A 21,181-nucleotide genomic window follows, 5' to 3' on the forward strand; every position below is an offset into this window, starting at 1 on the left:
CATCCTTGTTGTGGAAACACAGCGGTCAATTTTTACTGTGGTTTGGCAGGGCTGTCCTCAGCGCTGTGTATTTCCTGCTTGGCATCCACCTTCCTTGCTTTTAAAGTTCATTATGGGTAATCTGCTGTGAAAGAGAATATTGAGCCTGTATGTGTTGACCACCCAGGTCTATACATTCCTATTGTCAGATCTATATACTTCTGCTGTAATAAAAGCACTGGAGAGCAGAGCATATGATAAAGTGCTCCTAAGGATATCACTGAATCTTAATCTTTGCCTTACACCCCATTTAGCACCATTTCTTCTGAAGCTGTGCAGATATCTGTGCAGCTGTGTATTTTCAGCACATGCCACTGCAAAATAAATTATTCAGGATTGTTAGATTACTTATAAACGACACCAATCAATTAACACCACAGCCGGCAATCTTTGGGGCTTTTGTCACAGGCCAGGATGGTGCAGCTCTCGACTCCATGTTTCCCAGTCTGAAGGATTATGGTAATGACAGCTTATTTTTATTGAATTTTTAATTGATGAGTAGTATCTCTGAACTCACTGTGCTAACATTAGGTCTAGGGAGAATTAATCTCTTGAAGGAGGACATGATACAAGCAGAGCTGCCCTTCTGCAAACAAAAAACCTCATTTACACGTGGCACCAAGCAAGCGAGTTTGCTGCTGTCAGTTGTCAGAGTCCTTCACAACCCTTTGCAATGAAGATTTGTGCCTTTTCCTTACACAGGACTGCACAAGCCTTTGAGGAGACCACACACTGACATGCGCTTCAGTGCTGTCCTGTAACAAGGTGAAAAAAGTAGGGTGGTGCCAGGTCATGCAAATCAAAGCAAGCAGCAGCCTCTATTGATCCCTGGGCCGAAGATGCCACGTTTCTTTTTGTGGGCTGGAAAAGCCCTAGGTCCCCTTCTTCTGCTTCACTGACATTTCCAGCATTTCCGCTAGTGCTACCAGCAAGGCCGCTGGATAGCAAGGTCTGCAATCCTCTCACACAGAAACAAACCCTAATTCTGGCTACAAAGTCACAAAGCCATGCAATAAAAGATTTGCTTCCCTTTCTGGAAGAAATAAACCTGGGATCCCTTCCTCCTTCCAAAATAGCCAGCTCCTGGGCAGATTGTGCCAATGCGTGCTCATGGTGTGGGTACAGGGTGACCCACGCAGAGAGCTGCAACTAAACACTGGCAAAGAATAACACAGATGATTGGTGTTTTCCATGTTGCTTTCAGAAGCAGTAAAACTTCATGATGATGGATAAATACTATTATCATGCATTAAAGATGTGTGGTTTAAGGACAGAGAATAATCTAATACCAAGTTTTTCAATATAGGTTGAACATATCATTGAACTGTTTGAGTGTTTTATATTTAAATTTTCCTTGTAGCCTAGCCCCACAAACTAAGATCAGGCTGTTCAGAGTCCAGATGATTTAACTTCATAAAGTGACTGAGAATACTTAAAAAATATACATTGTATGATGACATAGATTGATTCATTAAGGGTGATGGTAGGGCCTGAATTGGAAGGTGCAGTGAAGACGATGATGAATTTTAATGTGGCCAGTGGATACTGTTCAGCAGATATGAAATTGGAAATCAATGCTAGCTATTAAATACAAATGGATGCTTTGTATCTGAAGCAGTCTTCCATTCCCAATCTTTCAGTGTGCCAGGGGAATGCTGGAATGGAGGAAGGAAGCCCAGCCTTGCAAGGGTCTGCCAGTGCTGCTGCCTGTATTTTCTGTTCATAGCTGGGGTACATCTCACCCTCCGTGAAATGGATCCATAGCAAATGCTTCCAGCTCCCCCATGCTAGATGTGGTGACTCTACTGGGTCTAAATCTCAGTCTCTCTTCCTGGGAGCTGCATGACCGCATCTGAACATAAGTTCATACATATCTCTAGATCTCATGGTCAGAAGGAAAATCTGTGAAGGGCGATGAGTGCATAATGGATGCAATGATGCCTGAGCCCACTGGCACCTGGAAGATTAGACCAAGACAAATTAGACTGCAACTCTAAAAGCCAAGACTAACTGCACTGCCACTGGAAGGTGTTGCTGGAGGAGTATGACATCTCAGGCCACCCTGCCAGGCCCAGGAAAATGCTGTTGGATGTCCCCCTGGGTGCTAGCATGGTGCCAGAAGTGGCTGGTAGGTAAGTCTCTGCCTGCCAGAGAAGAAAACTCTCCTGTCAGTGTAGCTCTGTGTAGCAGTGGAGACACTGCGTGTCCTTGGAGGAGCAGAGAAAGCCTCAGGCAACTCTGTGTTGTATTTTGCCTAGGACATCAATTTGCTATAATCCAGCTGTGTTCCCATATAATGCAGAGACAAGGTGTTTTAGTCTCCGGTGTCCCTGCTTTCTACCATCCCTCTTTTCAACACACACACGGACAATTGAAATAACTTGACTCTTTTGCTTCGTTATAAAAAGTGCCTGGAAAGACAGGCACTAAAGTGTTTCCTCCCCCTATAGCAAAGCAATGAAGAAATAAGCATGCCAATCTCATTTAAATATGTCATGGTTTGACACTGGCTAAGCGCCAAGCACCCACGAAAAAAAACCTATTCACATATTTTCCTCTGCTATAGCTGAGCAGAGGAGGGGGAATTAAAACAAAAACTTAATGAGTTGAGATAAGGATTAGGGGAAAAACACTTTAGGGCAAAACAGGTTCAAAATTTAAACAGTATAAGGAAAATTTATTAACAGAATTAAAAGTAAAAAGGGTAATGACAACTAAAATAAACCTTTAGAACACTTTTCCTTCCCAGTCCCTCCCTCTTTCCCACCAACTGTGCAAGGAGACAAAACTATGGGGTTTTGGTCGGTCTTTCACTTCTTAAGAATCTTTCTTCAGGTCATTCAGGGAAAGGAGTTTTTTCTTCTGTTGTGCCATGAGGTCCTTCCCACGGGAGACAGTTCTCTGTGAATTTCTCTAGTGTGGTTCTACTTTTCACAAACAGCAGTCCCACCCGACCTGCTGTAATGTGAGTCCCTCCCACAGGCCAAGCAGTCTTCCCACAACTGCCTAGTGTGGGCCATTTTAGTTCATGGGGTTCAGTCTTTTAAGGATAAGCTGCTGTAGTGGAAGCAAGCGTTCTCGCTCTCTCTCTGTTCGAGTTCCTCACTAGCTAACAGCTTTTCAACAACCACCTGCTCCAGTGTGAGCACTCTTTCTCACGGACTGCGAGTGGATCTCTGCATCCCCCCATGCACCTAAGAAATTACAGGGAAATAATTTGTTGTATTATAGTCCTCCTCATGGCTTGCAGAAGAATTTCAGCTCTGGCACCTGAAGCACTTTCTCCTCCTCCTTCCTTTGCACCAACCTTAGTGTCCGCATGTTGGTTCTCCTCCCGTGTCCTCACTTTTCCTTTTCTCTGACTTGGAAGAAAATTGTTGTCCATAGGGATTATTGTTCTCAAGTTCTATCAATTGAAAAGTTCTTACAGAGCTTCGCTGCGCTGAAAAGGTTGATTTCATCTAGGCTCCGTATCGGGAAATTGTTCACCATGTTTTCGTCACTGGCCCTCGGCAGGGCCCTGGACACGCGGTTCTGGCCTCGGGAAGGCCCCGGCCATGCGGCCCCTGCCGGGATGGGCCCCAGCAGCCACCTCACCACCCCTTGGGAGAAGAAAGAGAGCTTCCCATGGTTTTTCCTTTCTTAAATATGTCATCACAGAGGCGTTACCAACTTGTCTAATTGGGCTGGTAACCTGCCCATCATCAGAGCCTTCAGTGCTTGGCTCTGTATTGGACATAGTAGAAACTCTGACAGCTTGCTCCTGCCCACCAAAAACTAGACTGTTTTTAAACTAGCACAAAATATTTGCTGGCTCTGTTGACACTGGAATGTTGAGCTAAGTCCCTAATTAAATGAGAAAACAACAAACACAGCTAGTAAACTACTGGCTTTCAAACAGTGTCTAACAAAATGAGCACCATATTTTAAATGTTCACTCTTCAGATCTCTCAAGCCTAATCAGTGATGTTTAACACGTCCTTTATGAAAATACTGCTTCTTTCTCCTGTGCAGGAGCAGAAGAAGGGAGAGAAGCTGGTCCTAGGATGTGGACGATGGATTATACCTGTGCACTGGAAACAAACAGATTCTCCTGTGAGAGCATGATAGTGGTATTGGTGTAATGAGTTTTTCTTGGGTAAGTTAACACAACAAATGGATCTAATGCCTAGTGAAGGGTCTGGGTGACATGCTCACCCAGCACAGGAAAGTCAGGGAGGTAAGAACAGGATTATGGGACCCTCCAGCCCGGAGCCTGGCTTTTAGCATTAGCCAGCATGGCCTTTTGCATTAAGTCCACAGACAAGACCCAGTCAACACAGCTGGTTCACAGAGCTCAGACACCAGCTCTAGTAAGGAGGAACAGAAATGCACCAGCTGCACTGCCTTGTTTTTTCTCTGTGTCAAAACTTGTTTGACTTCTGAGAAGCATCTCCCATTATGTACTATAATTTTACCTAGCATGTCGTCCTTGACCTGTGCTGGCACGGCATATCTATCACTCCTTGGCTAAATTTAGCCGGTAAGGTTGAAGTTTTAGTGATTTTCAGCCATTTTGGATGACATTTTTATACTACGAGAGAAAGATTTCAGTTTGATGTTCACTGAAGCTGGGGATCAAAAAGCAGGGAAGAGCAGAAGTGTTGCTAAAGCACCTCCGGGAAGCATCCATTCTGTGAATGTAATGTCTGAGATTTTTTTTTTTGTTTTAATTGGTATTTGACATTTCAACCAAGTCTGAAACCTCTAGGAATTAATTGCAGTAAAATCAATGGTACACCAGGAGTAATGAGGTGTGCCTGAATTATCCTGAAATAGATATAATTGCTGTGTAACTCACCCAGCAGGTCCCAGTTTCCCCAGCTACAGTCAACATCTCATTGTTTTCCAAGTGAAAAGACGTCAGGAGCCAGTGGGATAGAGCATAATCAGTCAGGGTGCTCTTGCCTATTTTGCTTTCGAATGTCACGTAGCGAACAGCATTTGAGAAGAGCAAAGGGTGCTGGAAGAAGATGATGGTTTGCTGGCACCCTGAGGGTGCTTCACACTCGAGTGGTGGGGAAGATGAGTGTGGAAGCGTGATGCCAGAGTGCAAGCACTGGTGCAGAGGACTTTATTCAGCTGGGAGGTCTGTGTAGATATTAATGGTGTTCTCATTAGAACTGATTTTTGATTTTCACTGCAGTATGGAAAAATCCCTGCTACAGGCAAAGACGAAATGCTTTGTAAATTACCAGCTGTCACCTACTGAAGCCACAGCTCTGAGCCATGGCTGTTCATGGAGCTGAGGAACAGTAAGGTACCTGGCCAGGGGAGCTGTAAAAGCTACTGCAACTGGGGAGTCTGTCCTCCTAAGGGACTCTGTGGTACATACATCTCTGCTCAGGATTTCTCGCTGCCAGAGCCTTTCTTTCTCCTGAAAAGAAACATTCCTAAGATGTGGTGAATCCAGGCTGGATTCACCTCAGTCTTCTGCTGCCTGAGGATGATTGACGCCACCCATCCTCTGCTGGAGACCAGCAACACACCAGATTTCAACTTATTTTACTGCACTGCCTCTTCTGCTGCAGAGGTTTCCTTACACACAGAGTAACTCTGCCTTGATTAAAGGCATTCAGCTGGGAAGGCAGGATATGCAGCCTGAAGGTGCGATTTGGTGTGGGTCTTCCTACTGCTGCAACCACTAAGCTACAGAGGCAGCCTCCACCTGGCCCCTCAGAGTTGTTAGATTGTCAACGAAACTTACTTTGTTTTTGAAAGACAAATAATTGGATAATTTAAGCCTTTTAATTTTTTTTTAAACAAATAGATCATTTACAAGCTCAGGGAGATGTTATGGGGATACACAGTCATCTACACTTTCACTAAAAATAATACAAGATAAATTTACCTAATGAGTTCAGTGTGTATATGTCTTAATAGCCTTCCCCTGGTAGTTTTAGACTGGCTCCTATCATACATCAATGCTTCTTTCAGCACATGTAAATAATACACAGGGCACAATTCAAGTTCCCATAGAAAGCAACTTGCACAAACAGAAATAAGTGCAGCAGCAATTGCATAGATCCATTCAGGCAATATATCAAATTCTGCACCTTTTGCTCACAAAAATAATCCTTACTGATTTCCTAATGTCTCTGTGATAAACTGGGCTAGATTTTATGAAAGAACTTTATGTTGCATTATATTTCATACTGGGTTGCAATGCCAAAGGCACTTTTAAAACCTTCCATACATCTAGCTAAAGCATAGTGGATGGGTTTCCTACACTAATAGAGAACATAACCAATCAATTAGTGTAAAGACTCTCTTTCCATAATCACCTGACTTAGACATACATCATCTAACTGAAGTGCTACAATTGCAAGACTTTTTAAATAGCCTATTATTTGTCAACGAGGTGAAGATTTTAATGCAAGTACCCCGTATCCATCAATGGAGCTTAGATGAGCAGTTTGGATAAAAATTTGAGATGCAAATTTAAATATGCTATATGCCTCTGCATGGTGAGCTGGGCCCACTCTTTGGACTTTATATAGTGTGGCCATTCCTGTGTTGCTCAAAGAAGCAGAGCACACGTGTGTCATGTGGGGCCACATGCAATGTTCACTCCTTGCAGTAGCCATCTTAATTCACAAACATCACTGGGCACCATCACAGCCTCCACACCACAGCTTTCTGCTAATTTAAACCCGAGCTTTTACTGTGGTCATGTTTGCAAGCTGCACTTGCAAAAATGTGTGAAGAAAATAATATTCTTGAATATTGGTGTCCAAGGTCACAAGGGTACCAATAATAGCATAAATCTTTGTTTCTGCCTTGAGATCTAAGTGATTAGGCTGTGATATATTTTCTTTCTTTTCACAGGACCATTCTTTTTTTTTCACTCTGTTTTCCGTTTCTATGATGATGCCCCACTTCCTCATCAGGGAATCATTTAGGAATGAGTTTGTAGGGGTAATGTGAAAGGACCAGATATTTTCTGTCTGATCCTTTGCAACAGCATGGCTTCTTCCAAAGTGTTTTTATCTGGACAAAGCACTATATACAGTTTACTAGCGGAAAGGGGCTTTCAGTATGAAAGTGTGAAGCAGAAGTAGTGTACGCCTATCTCCTTCACCTTGGTCTTAATCTACATCTTCAAGGTTTGATCTTGTCCGCATGAAGATCATGCTGTTGACTTCTGTGGGATCAAGTACTAGAAACACGCAGTGGGAATGATATAAGAAAGTGCTTTATAGCCAGCCTGCATGGAAATACCAGGTGCGAGTTCAGGGAGAAGAAAGATGCAGATGTTGCGTTTTCTCCATTTAGAAACAAGCATTCAAAAATCAATATTCTTTATACATAGTCCTGAAATATGCTGCCTAAGGTGACTTGGATACTACAATGATGTGCGTCCTCGAAATCAGATCAATACAAACATCTGCTCCAAAGGTCTACCTTAGTCATAACAAGTGTAACTACTGACTCCTCAGGACACGGGCAGCTCCTGCAGAAAGTAAGCACAGACATAGTCTCCAATCAAGTGTGCTTTTTTGGGATAACATTTCAGGTACAGTTTGCCTGCTAATTTACTCATTGTAGGAATTCCAGCAGAGATTTGCTGCTCAATGCAGCAAATTTTGGTGATAAATATATGCTGTATTGTTTCATTCAAATGTATACACTTGTTCTTTTTCTCCTCAAAATCTAAATTAATTGTGCAGGCATAGGCAATGAATATACAAAATTAGCAAGATATCTTTCCTAGTACCTCTTGGTTTTTAATATGACCTTATAAAATTTTCAAATTGAAAAATGATGGGAAGCAGTGCGGCAGAGTTTTCACATTAACTGTTATAAGGGCAATGGAAAATTTCTCAGGCATTCCCCAAAATATTTCCATATTCAAAGGAATTCCTTCTATATTTAAGTGAATATTGTTCCAGAATATTTGCCATTTTATGACACTCTTATTCATGTTCTTCCAATCACCAGCTTCCCTAGAAAACCCATGCTTAACATTTAGGGCTAGATTTGTATACTTGTAGAAATCATGGAGGCTGAACCTGTAGGAGGACACTTCCATGTAAAACCCTTCTGGCCTCTTGTGTTTCGGGTGAGGTGAACTAATACAGATGTTCTCATTTTCCTATGCCAACGAAAGAAAAATAAACCAGAAATTCACATACTTGACACAAGTCAGAGAGAAATAGAAGAGGATTTTCATAATTCACCCCCAATCCCAACTGGGAGCACACAATCCCCAATGATTTCTATAGCACTGCATACTTTTAAGAAATTATTTACATCTGAACTCAATTAAAACCAAATCTGATCAGAGCAATCAGTTCAAAGGCAGGATTCCTTTACCATCAGTTGTATTAATGGACACTGATTAGAAATGTACTGTGTATACTTGGGATCTCCTTTCAGATAAATATTTGCTTTCTTTAATTCAGACCTTTAATTTAAGGTATTTGCACTACCAGCCTACTCTGCAGTGACAATCCCACACCAGCAAACTGCAGGCCTCAGTACTGGAGGGAATGTCTGTTTAAAAGGAGAACATTTTTGTTATAAAATATGGTTTTAGATTTTTTTTTGAGGCAGTGGTTAAATGGCATGTCCAAACGCACCATTCAAACGAGGTGTGATGCCACCTAATACTTTTATATAATACACCAGCAAGTTGGTATAGTTTGAAAGGAGTATCTGTTACTTTAAAGTAATTTTGCTCTCAGGAACTAAGGCAAATGCATTTGTTTTTCTAAAACCATTACCCTTAATGAGCCTGTGAGGAATCTATTTCTGAGAGGGGCATATTTGAGTGCAGCACTATTATTCCTAACGAATTAGTCATGTTGATGTTGCATCATCAACACAAAACAATGAAACTAAAGAGCCAGGGCCATAATTTGCTCTCACGCATACTGGTAAATCCACTGGGTCTGATTTTCAGGCACACCCGAGCTGAGCAGAGATGTCTCAGAAAAGCCAGTTATAGCCCGAAGGCTGCTCTGCTCTCCTGAGGAGCGAGTGTCCCACTGGACTGGATGACAGATGGGATGGGAGCACCACAGGCTTGGCCATCTCCCTCCCTACCTTTTCTCTTCTGATGCACAAAGGGGTACGTGGCAGCTTGGTGCTGGACGAGAGCTCCCCAGAGAGAGGGCAGTCAGGTCAGGAGACTGGCTGTTTCCCACCTTCCTTTGTACAGTGGGGCTGATGCAAAGCAGGGAAACAAACATTGAATCAGACGGAATCACTCCCCTTTCCTGGCATAGAACAATTGCAGAAGCCCATCACTTCTTATGCCTGTTGAAAAGTAAGAAAAAAATCAGTATATTGTGGTAGAGTTTGGAAACAGGTATCTTTCTACTCTGTTCAAATAATACAGTGGTCTGTGTCCTGATTGACCTTTTCAGTGTTAACCTTTTTAAAACATATTTTTAAATTAAAATGGGCTGGAACAAATTTCCATTCTTGGTCCTGGTTGGAGAACTTTGATTCACACTGTGCTCTCAGTGAGGTTTCCAACAAAACATTTGACAAAGTGTGGAGCTACTTCAGACTTCCATGCAGAGAATTAAGATCAAGATCTACCCTTGACATTTGAGTTCTCCTCCAGTATAGATCAGGAGTTTTGACACTAATCCATGTTTAAGACTAAAATCTCATTCTATTTTTACTATGAAAAACCCCTCTCCTGTGCTCTTTTTGGTAACTGCAACTTTATGTTTGTGAATATACTGTAGAGAGAAAAAGGGAAACTAGTAACTAAAATAGCAGGAACATGATCTACTAAGCATCATCATCTGAGCAGTTCTTTCCCCTTCCCCCACATGCCAGCTTGTTCTCAAGTATTAAATCACATCGTGAAGGCTGCCCTACAAAGGAGCACCTGAGGAAAGCAGCTGTAGTATGCTAGGGCCACTTACATCCCTACGTGTGTACTCATAACCGTGACAGATGAGGGTGAGAAAGCTACGTGGGCAGGGAAGTAATTGGAAGCAATCACAAAACAGACTTGCATAAGTGAAATGATGCATACAAGTAGTCTTTGGAGATTAAAGATATTTGGGTTGGGAGAGGAGCTTTAATTGGAATTGACCTTGTAAAACATGCTGCCTTATGTTCAGGCTTATAATCATGGGTGGGCCAGTTGATCTATTTAAAAATGCCTGGTTCATATTAACCACCCAGGTTTTAGAGACAGTTTTTAGATGCTTGGTGGTACTGCAGAGAACAAATTACCGTGTTTGAATATTGATCCAGCTCACTTGCAGTTAATGGAAATGACTACAGATGTTTGGTGTAGCACCTCAAATAGCACTATCATGTAATGTTTTGACCTAAGAAAACACTTTCCTTCAGGAATATAAAATACTAATAATCCTACTGCTTCTTCTAGGACAGGAGATTTCCAGTTGCTGATCTCTAGATAGATTTCTAGCTGTAACAGACAAAGAGAAAAAGATTTACTAAGCCCAGTGATTGTCCCAGGAAGATTTGGCCAAAATTAGTTCTTTTGATTGTAACACAGATTTAAATGTAATAGGACCAACACTAACAAAGATGCCATTTTACTCAGGAAACCTGAGCAGAAAAGAAATGCTGTGTCTTTGTGCACTCTGGGTTGGGGCATAGGAAGGGCGGGGCTGGAAAGGGGAAAAGCAGATTTTTATGAGGAAGTCCAGGGCTGCACTTTCAAGGGTCTGGATGCAACAAGTGCCTCTCTCCTTCTTTTGATCTCAAGAATAGCACACACCAATTGTCTGTGAAACAGCCTAAATTCCTGCCTCTCTTTAGTAAGGGTGTGAATATTAGATGCCTTGAATTTGCAGTTTTAATTGTGCACCCCTAATGTGAGCTGGCAGGCTCTTTTATTTATTTATTTATTTATTTATTTTTAATTTATTTTTTAAAATTTATTTTTATTTATTTGGCAAATACTGAGTCCCAGTAATTCGCTCTGCCTTTTCAGGTACTGTTTCAAGGTCTGCTCCCTGGGCTGCTCCCTGCATCACTTGTGCCTCTGTCACTGCTGTGGGACCAGGGGAGCTGGGTGCCTCACAAGGGCTGGACACTTCCAAAGGGAAATAGGGTGAGACCAAGCTCTGCTCCACAGACAGGGGAATAGGATGGTGAAACATCTCTGCCTGAGCTGAAAGCCTGCTTGAAGCAAAGGCCCTTGAACAAGCTCCTGCCCTGTGCAAGCTTCAAGCTCCACTGTTTCTAAGTGTTCACAATAAATCTGTTGCTAAATAGCATATAATTGACAACTGCATGTAAACTGTAGTCCTTCTCAGGCAAGGGACCTTCAGTGTGAGAATACACAAAATGCCTTAGAAATGTTTGAGAATTGATGACTGAAGCTTGTACTAATGAAAACTCAGGTTTTAGCAAAATGGAGTTTTTTCTCAGAAATAGTTTGCTTTCCTCTATGTTATATGTAAAAGAGTATTTCCCCCCTTTCTTACCTCATTGGCCAAAATTGAGAACTTACTTTGTTTTCTGCCAAAAAATCAAGTTTCCTGTAAGGAACTCTTTCTTACCACTGCAGTTTCTGACTGGCTTCATGTGCATAACCTCTGTGACTGTAGTGTCTGGGTTTAGTATGACACTTCCAGGAAACCAAACCAAAATCACATTTGACACAAATGACTCAGGAACTTAGAATAATATATTAAAGCATGCTGTCTGTGTAAGAAATGGGAATTGTTAAACCTATTTTTAAAATAATAGTCTCTGATCCTTTTTTTTCCTGCAGCCTCTGACTTCCTTAAAATCTTTTGACATGCCTCATTTTTTTTTCAATCTTCTATTGCTAACCTCTGTGCAGGCTTTCAAGTGGATGCTGTCCAGAAATCCTATTACAATAAATTTACTGTATTAAAAAAATCTGAGGAGGAAATAAGATATGGTCATATTATTAAGTCTGACTGTTCACCACTGCCAGCTTTTCATCCAGCCCTTTGTTTATTGTCATCTTATCCTGCACTTAATCTCATTTAAAGCATAGGTGCTTTAGTACAAGGACCTTCCATTTTCTTTATTTTGAGTGCCTTCTGCACATATGATACCACATTTAAAGCAGATATTCTCTCTCTTTAAAGTGCTTTCTACATCTATAATGCTGTAGAAATAAATTGTTACAAAAGCTTAATCAAGACTTGCAAACCTAACCAAAATGTATTTCTGTGGCTCTTAGTCTCCTTTGTCACAAATATCAAGGCCAGCTTTCCTGTATTTTAGGGGAGATCAATTACCATATTTATCTAGAAGTGCTGCTTAAAGGAATGGATTAGATACTAGCAAATGTGAATAAGAAATCAGCAGTATACTAGAGTGCATATCCCTAAAGAAATCTTGAGGATCACTTAACTGGAATTATCTTGGGATCTCTAATACCTATTTGGAGAGCCATCATTTGGAGTCTTCCAGGTTGACAGTCTGCTCAGAGGACACCATGAGAGCAGCTCTCCCCAGAGCTGCAGTGCAGGGTCAGTGCTGACCTGGGGGCAACGCGCTGCTGAGATACTTCACTTTATAACCTTAGGGCCTAAACACCGAGTGAGCTGTGTGGCCACAGCCAAAGGGAATGGGACCACAGTGGCAGCCATCTAACCTTATTTTTATGATGTGGTCCTAGCTGTCCACATCACTGAAGCTCCAAGTGGGAAAAAAAAAGTGTGCTTTAAATACTTTAAATGCCGTAGAAATAAAAAAAAAACCCTACTTATTAGCAACGGATTTTCATTTTGCTTGGGGGGAGGAGGCAACACTGAGGAAGGAGGCGTCCTCCTTCCCCCATTATCCAAAAGACTGTTGTGCAAACCAGAATGAAGTGGGCTCTCCAGACAAGTCCTGTGCTGATGGCTAGCATGGTGGCGGGGCAGTGGTAGTCTTTTCACTTACTGGACGGCAGCTGTGCAGCAAAGCACTAAAGTGTTTCAGCATTTTTTTTCTGCTGCATCAGGTTCGTGCCACCTAGTGGTGACAGTCCCACCGTGTTGAGTCCCTTCGTCAACGCAGACAGTGGTTTTTACATCTTTTCATGAAAACAAAAAATAACCAGAGTATACATTCTAAAGCACAGTGTCCTAGGCTATTAATCAGTATGCTGGATCCTCCGGTAAGTTTTGTCTTTCATCTCCGAGCCACACATCGGCCCTTAGAAGACTGCAGATGATATTCTTGACTTTGGTGAAAGAAAATGCCAAAGGCATGGGTTAACATCTGTAAATTTGCCTTCCCACTCCAGCTGGCTCTGCCTGGATCTTGAAGCCAGAGGCAACGCAGTAATAAAACAGAAGAATAGAGGAGTGCTTCACTCGGGCAGTTCTAACTCATTGCCATTCCTTAATCTGCCCAAGTCATCATATAGTTGTCAACAGTCCATGCATTGCCTAGAAGCCTGAAAGATGTATCTGAAAAAAATAACTGTTTCTAAGTAGCTTTATTTACCTGATCTTTTCTTTCACTTTGATTTATGATTATTGTTTTAACCCAGAATAGATAGACTTAACAACCAGTTGTCAGCAAACCTGGAATAAATTTTAAATTAAAATTCTTTAATTTGTCTTTGTTCTGTGACATTTTCAGCCTTGCTTAAGCAAAGTACTTTTGAAGATTTGTCATCTTTTTGGGTAGAAAATTTAATTCGGGAAAAAGAAGAAAATACAACATCTATCCACATTGCAGCGTTGGAGTTGTACCAGGAATGAATCTGGACCAGCAGATTTATTGACCAAAACACAACAGAAGAAATTGTTGACTTCAATCTTTCTGCACTGATTGAGCCACAGAACAGACTGCAGTATTAATGAATAGACTGCAGTGGAAATTTTACAGTATTGTGCATTCATGTATGGTTTAATGGATTCAGGCCAATACTAAAAAGAAAGTCAGCACTCAAATCTTCAGAGAAACTGTCACGCCATAAAATCTGCCTTCTTCCCACTCAGAGATCAAAGATTCGACTTGCCCTGGTGAGGAGGTAGGAAGAAATCTGAAACCTTGAATTGCTTTACTTCCCAGGAAAATGAAAAAATGTGGTGCTTCTGCCACTCTTTTCTGGAAACTGTTAGATTAGCTTTAAATTAATAGTGGGATCACCTATGAGTTCTTCTGATAAGAAATGTTGATAAAAGCTCTTGCTAATATGTAACCTTTACTCTGGAGCCTTGGTAGATGGTCCTGCTGTCTGTGCAATGTGTGGGCCCTGGTCTTGTTTTCGGCCATGCCTCCTCCTTCCAAAAAGCCTTTCTGCCATTGGGATTACCCAAAGCGCCCAGGAAGAAAAGAAAACTTCTGAGTGTAGCAGAAATGATAGTATGCCAATAAAGGCTTTCAGGGATTTAATCGGTGCTCCTTAAATAATCCAATTCAAAACACAATGAGAACTATGTTTGAGAGATGAGCCATGCATCTCAAGGAATGTAAGAAATGGATTAGAAAAGCGTAATTTGTTGAAGATTAAATATTTTATAGACAAAAGAAATGTGATAAATATGGCTTCTTTAAGCTTTCTTAATATGATGCTTTCAGTGTTCAGCAAGCACCAGGGGTTGAGCAAATGCAGATGTAAATTAGGAGGAAAATCACCTGGAAGGACTGCTGCATTAGAATTACATTTTAAAGTTGAAGTCAGGATAGATGCAGCATATTATGACAGAAACTAATGTAATGTCTCCTTTAACAGCAAATTGTTTATTTGAGGATGACTATGTCTGGGAGGGAGCAGAAGAAAAAAATAAAATATTAAATCTTAAATAATTTTTTTTAAGTTTGAAAAAGCAACAACTTCACAGAGGCTGCCAACATTACCCACACTTAAATGAGAGACTGAAAAATGTAGAAAACCCCAAAAAATACCATTCTATAAACTTAGAATAACATATCAGCTGTGATAATGTAATCAAGCTGGATTGACTTAATCGATCCTGTTGCTAGTGTTCAGTTAACATGCCAGATGATTTTCAGACTTCTTTCTGGTATTATTTTTGCAAAGTTTAATTTCTGATAAGACCAGAGTAGACTGAAACTCCTGTTTTTGTTTTTGGTTTTTTTCAACAAAAATGTAAAATATTTGGAAAATTTTATACTTTTCAATTGGAAAATTTAGATTTGTTTGTCATCAGGTGATTGCATATGGAATATTTAATATCCAGATATTTTCCACCAGAGAAAATGCTCTGCAGGAAATTAACGCCACACTTGAGGCATGCCTTAGATCCTTTTCTCCAAATATAAGGTGGGACATAGATTTCTGCTTGCCTTAGTGGCCCCAAAAGTTCTGCAAATGGGGGTTAATTAGTCACAAACAGCCTGTCTTTAGCATGCTGCTACACTGGACACTGTGTAGCCAGAGAGATATTTACCCATAAAAAAAAGTTGAAAACTAGGACCACTGGGATATTCTGAAAATGTTAACTCTACTTTTTTGTATATGCAAATCCAAACCCAGATGGGAACTTTTAGCATAAGTCAGCCAAAAGAAAGAGGTTTTTCCTACATATTTCTATTTTTAAATGGATATTTGCAAACCTACCTATTACTAACATGGCTTCTCTCCTGCAACTTTACATCCTGGCAGGGGATGAAGGACTGCTTTGTCTGCTGAGAGAATTTCAACTTGGCTATGATAGCAGAAGTGGTGGAACACCTGCCTGAACTAACCTTTAAAAACAGTTAAGTACTACAACTGTTGGTTTTAATTCACTATGACATTGCTCTTTAGGTTAATGCTTTCACTATCCTTCTCTTCAGAGAAACATAATTTTTTTTCTTCGCTTGAGGTCATCAGGAATGTTGGTCCTTACATCAACAGAATTTTCAGGACATGACAGTTAAAACTTTATCTCTTCACCTGACATTGTCATTGAGGGTTAGATTCTGACAACTCATTGCAACTGATGATGGTGACACCCAGCACATCTGCAGGTAGAGAGGTACACATTTTGATCACAAAACCTTTTGCTGCCATTCCAGATTAAAAAACAGCAAAGTTTACTCAGATTTTCCCAGAACTGACAACTGATGGTTCTCATGAATGACATCAAACCACCACTCACATGGACCAGGTTCAAGCCACTGACTAGAATGTAAAAGATTGTAAGACATACTCGTTTTTAGATCTCTTAGCAGAGATGACCAGCCAATGGCCCCATATCTAGATCTGGTCTGTGGAAAGAAAAGGGATACCTTCAGCAGACTGTTCCTCTGAGTTTGCTCTATTGATTTCAGTGGGAGCCACTTAGGAGAAGAAAATTTTAGCATTTTGTTCCCAGGTACTGTCACAGAAAGAAAAACTCCAATGAAATTAACTTTGGAAGTGTACCATAGCAAGTCAGATATTTTGAAATGAATTCAAAGTATCATATTTAATTGCAGATATTCTCTGAAAGCTGTTAAGTACACAAAGCTCTGGTTTATCTGAAGTTGAAAAAGCATCCAAGACTAAATTGATTGAAACTTAACTTTTGGGTACTGAGACTGAGCAGCTGTGATAAAGACCAGATTGCTGGTTGGGTGGCATTTTCCTTTTCAAGTGGTATTGGAAACTTTAGATTTTGACACAGATTGAAAGAAAATACTAGAAACCATCTTATTGGTGCAGACCAGCTGTAAAAACTGTGCCCATTTTATAAAGGTCCTGAGAAGACCCCGGGAGGCCTGGATGCCAGGGCTTGGGAATGATGCAGAGTCAGTGCAACCAAGGCAGAGGTCCCCAGGCAGTGCCATGGAGAGGCTACAGCTGGGACCCAGCCCTGTCCTGGGGGAGCTGCTGCCAGAAGAGTCTTTACCTGAGAGACAGTACTGCTGCCTGGCCTTAGCCTATCCCCATGTGGTGGTTTTCCTCTAGTTGGGAATGTGTGGAGTCAGGATCAATCACACAGGTCTTACATCTGGCAAATCTCATTGGCAAGTCCCCAAAGAGCAACAGGGACCACCAGGCCTCTCCCTGGGACCACCAGGGGTAGGTGGTAACTGCCCCTCAGCCTGCAACTACACACCTTTGTCCCCTGCAGCCAATACAAAGACTGATGCTGTCCAGCCAGAGATGAGTAAGGCCCTCCAGGAACACCCTCAGCTTGCTCAGTTTCCCTGGCTGGCATTACCTGGGAGAAATAATTTTTTGAAGGAATTCAAGATATGTGTGTCACAGTGATGTCATATCTCCTGTAAAAGGGACTTCAGGATTTTTGCCAACTGCTGTTTACACAAGACAGTATTAGAATGGCGTCCCTGGGGGGCTGTAGATGAGGAAGGAGGTAGAAAACTGCTGCAGTGGTAAATATTAGATTTCTCTGTGCTCATATGTATGTCAGACAGAAGTGAAGCTCAGACAATTAAGAAATTTCAGCTTTAGTAAGGACATGCTGACAAGATCATTAAGATTTGATTTGTGTGGCACTGGATCACCTACCAGACAGGAGCACATGATGGCACTTCTGGTGAATTATCCAGACTACTGAGTTTGTTATTTATACTGGCTTTATATTGTCTGGGGGGAACTGGTGTGGTATGGATAGAATATACTCAAACCAATAAAAACTGGAACACTTTTTTAGCACATTCAAATCACGTGCCTGCAGCACTTTGCACCATAAGGCTGCAGCGTTTTGATGCAGTATTCAGTGCCCTAAAATATTCCTGTGTATTGCCTAACATAATTCCAACTGTAAAGCTGATCTGCAGTAACCAAAGGCTTACACAGCGTGTTCAGAAGCTCTTGTCCTTGTGAACAGCCACAACCATGTGTCAGAACCAGGTACACAGTCAAACAGATTTCTTGCAATACCTAAATACAGGTAAGAAATGTATATACCAGCTGATATGTGTTTGCCTAGGGCAGACAAAGGCCAGGAGAACAAGATTTTCATTCTGTCCTACAGGGCTGTTGAAATAGACTTCTGCCTGTCCACCTCCTGAAGGATGCTGCCAAGAGCAGCAGGGAAGAGGGATAGCTGCTCACATCCTGATTCTAAAACATAAAGAACAATCTCCTTTCGACAGTGTGGCTGATTTGCACTCCCTTAATGAGTTTTCCCTTCTAAATGGCTATGAGTCAGTACCATGGAAGTGTGATTTCTTACTGATGTGCATGCATGTAGCAACAATAGTGTGATAGCAGGTTATTGTTGCAAATGGCATGCAGAGCAAAGTAGGAAATTAAAAGAAAAATGACAAAAAATTCACTTAAAGTTCAGGACGTCTCTTACCACAGGTTTTCTTAATACAACATAGGGAATTTTGTCCATCTAACAGATGGTTCTCTACAGTGACTATTAGCTTCTTTGCCTTTCCTTTTGAAGTTGAGCTGCATTACCTTGCCAACCCAGCTGAGCCTGCCACCAAAGCCATGCTATTCGAGGCCCATCTCATGCTTCCATTGTTACAGTGCAGTTACCAATGCATCAGATCATCCTGGGATAATACTCACACATCCTGTCAACAGGAGTTACTCCCTGAGGGGTTGTCAGAACAGATTATTTATGCCAGCAGTGCACAAATCTTATGCACCTTTGAAAACAGAAAGGAGATTATTTCTACAGTATGAACAGTCACATAGACTGGTAATGACTGAGTGCATAGAGCTGCACCACGCATATCACAAAGTAATGCCCTGTGTTCCCTACAGAAACAGAGATCACTGTTTATACCTACAAAGTGGGTGCAAGCTTCTTTGCTGAAGGATGAGCAGCTGTGATTTCTCTGTGCTCTTCAGGCAAACATTAGATCAAAACGACACATGCTCTCCTACTTTCTTTTTTCTTCAAATGTAAAAAATGGTTGCAAGGGCCATGGTTGCCCTTGCATCAGCTACACACATTTGAGATACTCTGTTCTGCTTCTGAACCAGACTTCTATACTTTCTAAAAACTACCTCGTGCTTTTATAAAAAAACCAAAAAACCACCATGATTAGCAGATATCAAACTATGGTTAGAAATCTCATTATTCTCACTTTAAAGAGGGAGGAATCACAGGCTAAGGATGCTGATTTCCAAAATGGTCTGAGACATTTTAAAGGTCCAAGATCACCCTGGGTTGCCATGGAGGTTGGCAGCCCTTGGTTACGGAAAGCCCTGCTGCATGTGTCTGGCCCTGGGGGTTAAAGATGAAGTTCTCAAAGGCAGCCATCACTTTTGACAGTATTTTGCCCTAAGAGCATACAATGCACAAATAAGTAGATGGTAGGTTGAGAGTTGGATCTGCCTATCCATATTTCATGTTTATGACCTCTTTTACAGCTATAAAGAAGAACTATATAAGCTTTTCTGCTGTTCAGAATGAAATTGTAGCAGAGAGACAGACTACTTTAAGATGATAAGAGTTAATGCTTTTGCCAAGCTCAGGGATATGAAGCCGGGATATCTTCAAATCCAGACCCCTGTAAGCAACAAAACACTGCCCTTTAATGACTGCTGGATCAGCTCTGTCACTTGAAAACAGGATTGAAATGAGTTCTAAAATTAAAGTAGTTTTAGCACAGCAGTTTCTAAATGGGTTGTAAAATAAGCTGGGACAAGTTTGCACAAGAAACATTTGCTTTCAAGAGTAAAATCATGGGACCTGAGCCAGGCCAGCTGTGCTACCGCTCTTCCTTTACTCCTGTACCAGTGAGTGCCAGAGGCTACGGACTCGGGAGGTAGAAAACATGTTTCATTGCTCTTGTTTGATTCCCTCCGGCTGACACATGGAGTGGAGTTGTCAGGCTTCACAGCAAGCTGCGTCTAGACTTCTATGGCTGGAAGGAGGGCTGCTGATACATTATGCTCTGAGTTTTGGCAGCAGACACCACCAGTGTTAAAGCAAAAGAAAGAGACTTCAGGTTACCAACTCTCTAAGGGAGGGTTGCCTGCGGTATCCGAGTTTACAAGCAGTGAGAGAAACAGATCATAGGAAGGTTCCTATTTAGTTAGATGTAATAATTAGCTGTTCACAGGCTGAAGTTGAAGTGAAAGTTGCTCAAACCTTGAAGTCAATACTCAAGAGTGCTGAGGTCAAGAGACAGAAAAGGAGAAAGATTAAGGTCTGGACATGTAGCAAGATGTGGTGAAGCTAAGGGGAAAACAAACAGCGTGAAAAAATATATGGGTGACAAATTACTCATTTGAAATTATAAAAAAAATCAAAAGAATTTTTGTATGTGATTTACCAAAAGAAACTGCATCTTTTGATTAATTTGAAGAACAGCAACAAGCTAATATAAATCTGGAGTAAGAATAAGCAAGGCAAATTAAAATACTTATATTTGCTTTATAGGAAATAAAGGACGAAGATGGTCAACCTCTCAAGTGTTACAGAAATGTGGAGTGACTTGAATTCAAAACTACTTAGATGTGTAATGTAGCAACACAAGCTTTAAATGCTTATTTCTTCAAACAATAGGATCCAATAAATTATACAGACCAGTTACTGAGGGATGCACATCTACATCAGTCCCTGCAAGTTTATGTTCCAGAAAACTGGAAACAATCCTTTCCTACTTTTCCAGACTGTGAGTTTGTGAATGCAGTGCAACTTTTTGTACAGACAGATTTTTTTGTTTTCATTATTCATTTAATCATTTATTTATTCAACCCTCATATGGAAATACTGTCACTGGTCTAACCATCTTAGTATTTTTACATCATATTTTCTTGAATAACTGTATGTTCAGTAATGTGTATACATTGAACCTGAAGTGGCTGGTATACATCAGCAGTGATAAAAAACATGAGGTAAAGCTCAATGTTTGACATATTTATTAAAGTGTTTTCCCCACATAAGCTATTCCTATCTCTTAGCTATAAGGAGAAGATCTAAAATGGAACTTAAATCAATCAGTGCATAATGACCGATGTGAATTCCATTGTTTCAGGATAATTTATTGTGTTTTATTAAAAAAAAAGAGAGAGACATGAAGAAATATAATATGCATATCAGCATGGTGTTTCTGTACCTACTATGTTTCTGCACTAAAGAATCAAATCCATCTCCAAATTCAGACAGCCCCAAACCATCTATAAAAGCATTGTTGTAGTTTGGTAATTAAAAAACACCCTAAAAACATATGGAAATTACATTTGGCCTAGTTTCCATATATATATCAGAGAGGAAAGATTCCTGGCAAACCTGGAATATGTATTTTGAACACTGTACTTTTG

The sequence above is a fragment of the Corvus kubaryi genome, unplaced genomic scaffold, assembly GCF_017639235.1.
Source record: "Corvus kubaryi isolate FWS band 111438036 unplaced genomic scaffold, C.kubaryi_AGA036_p1.0 137, whole genome shotgun sequence".
NCBI lineage: Eukaryota > Metazoa > Chordata > Aves > Passeriformes > Corvidae > Corvus > Corvus kubaryi.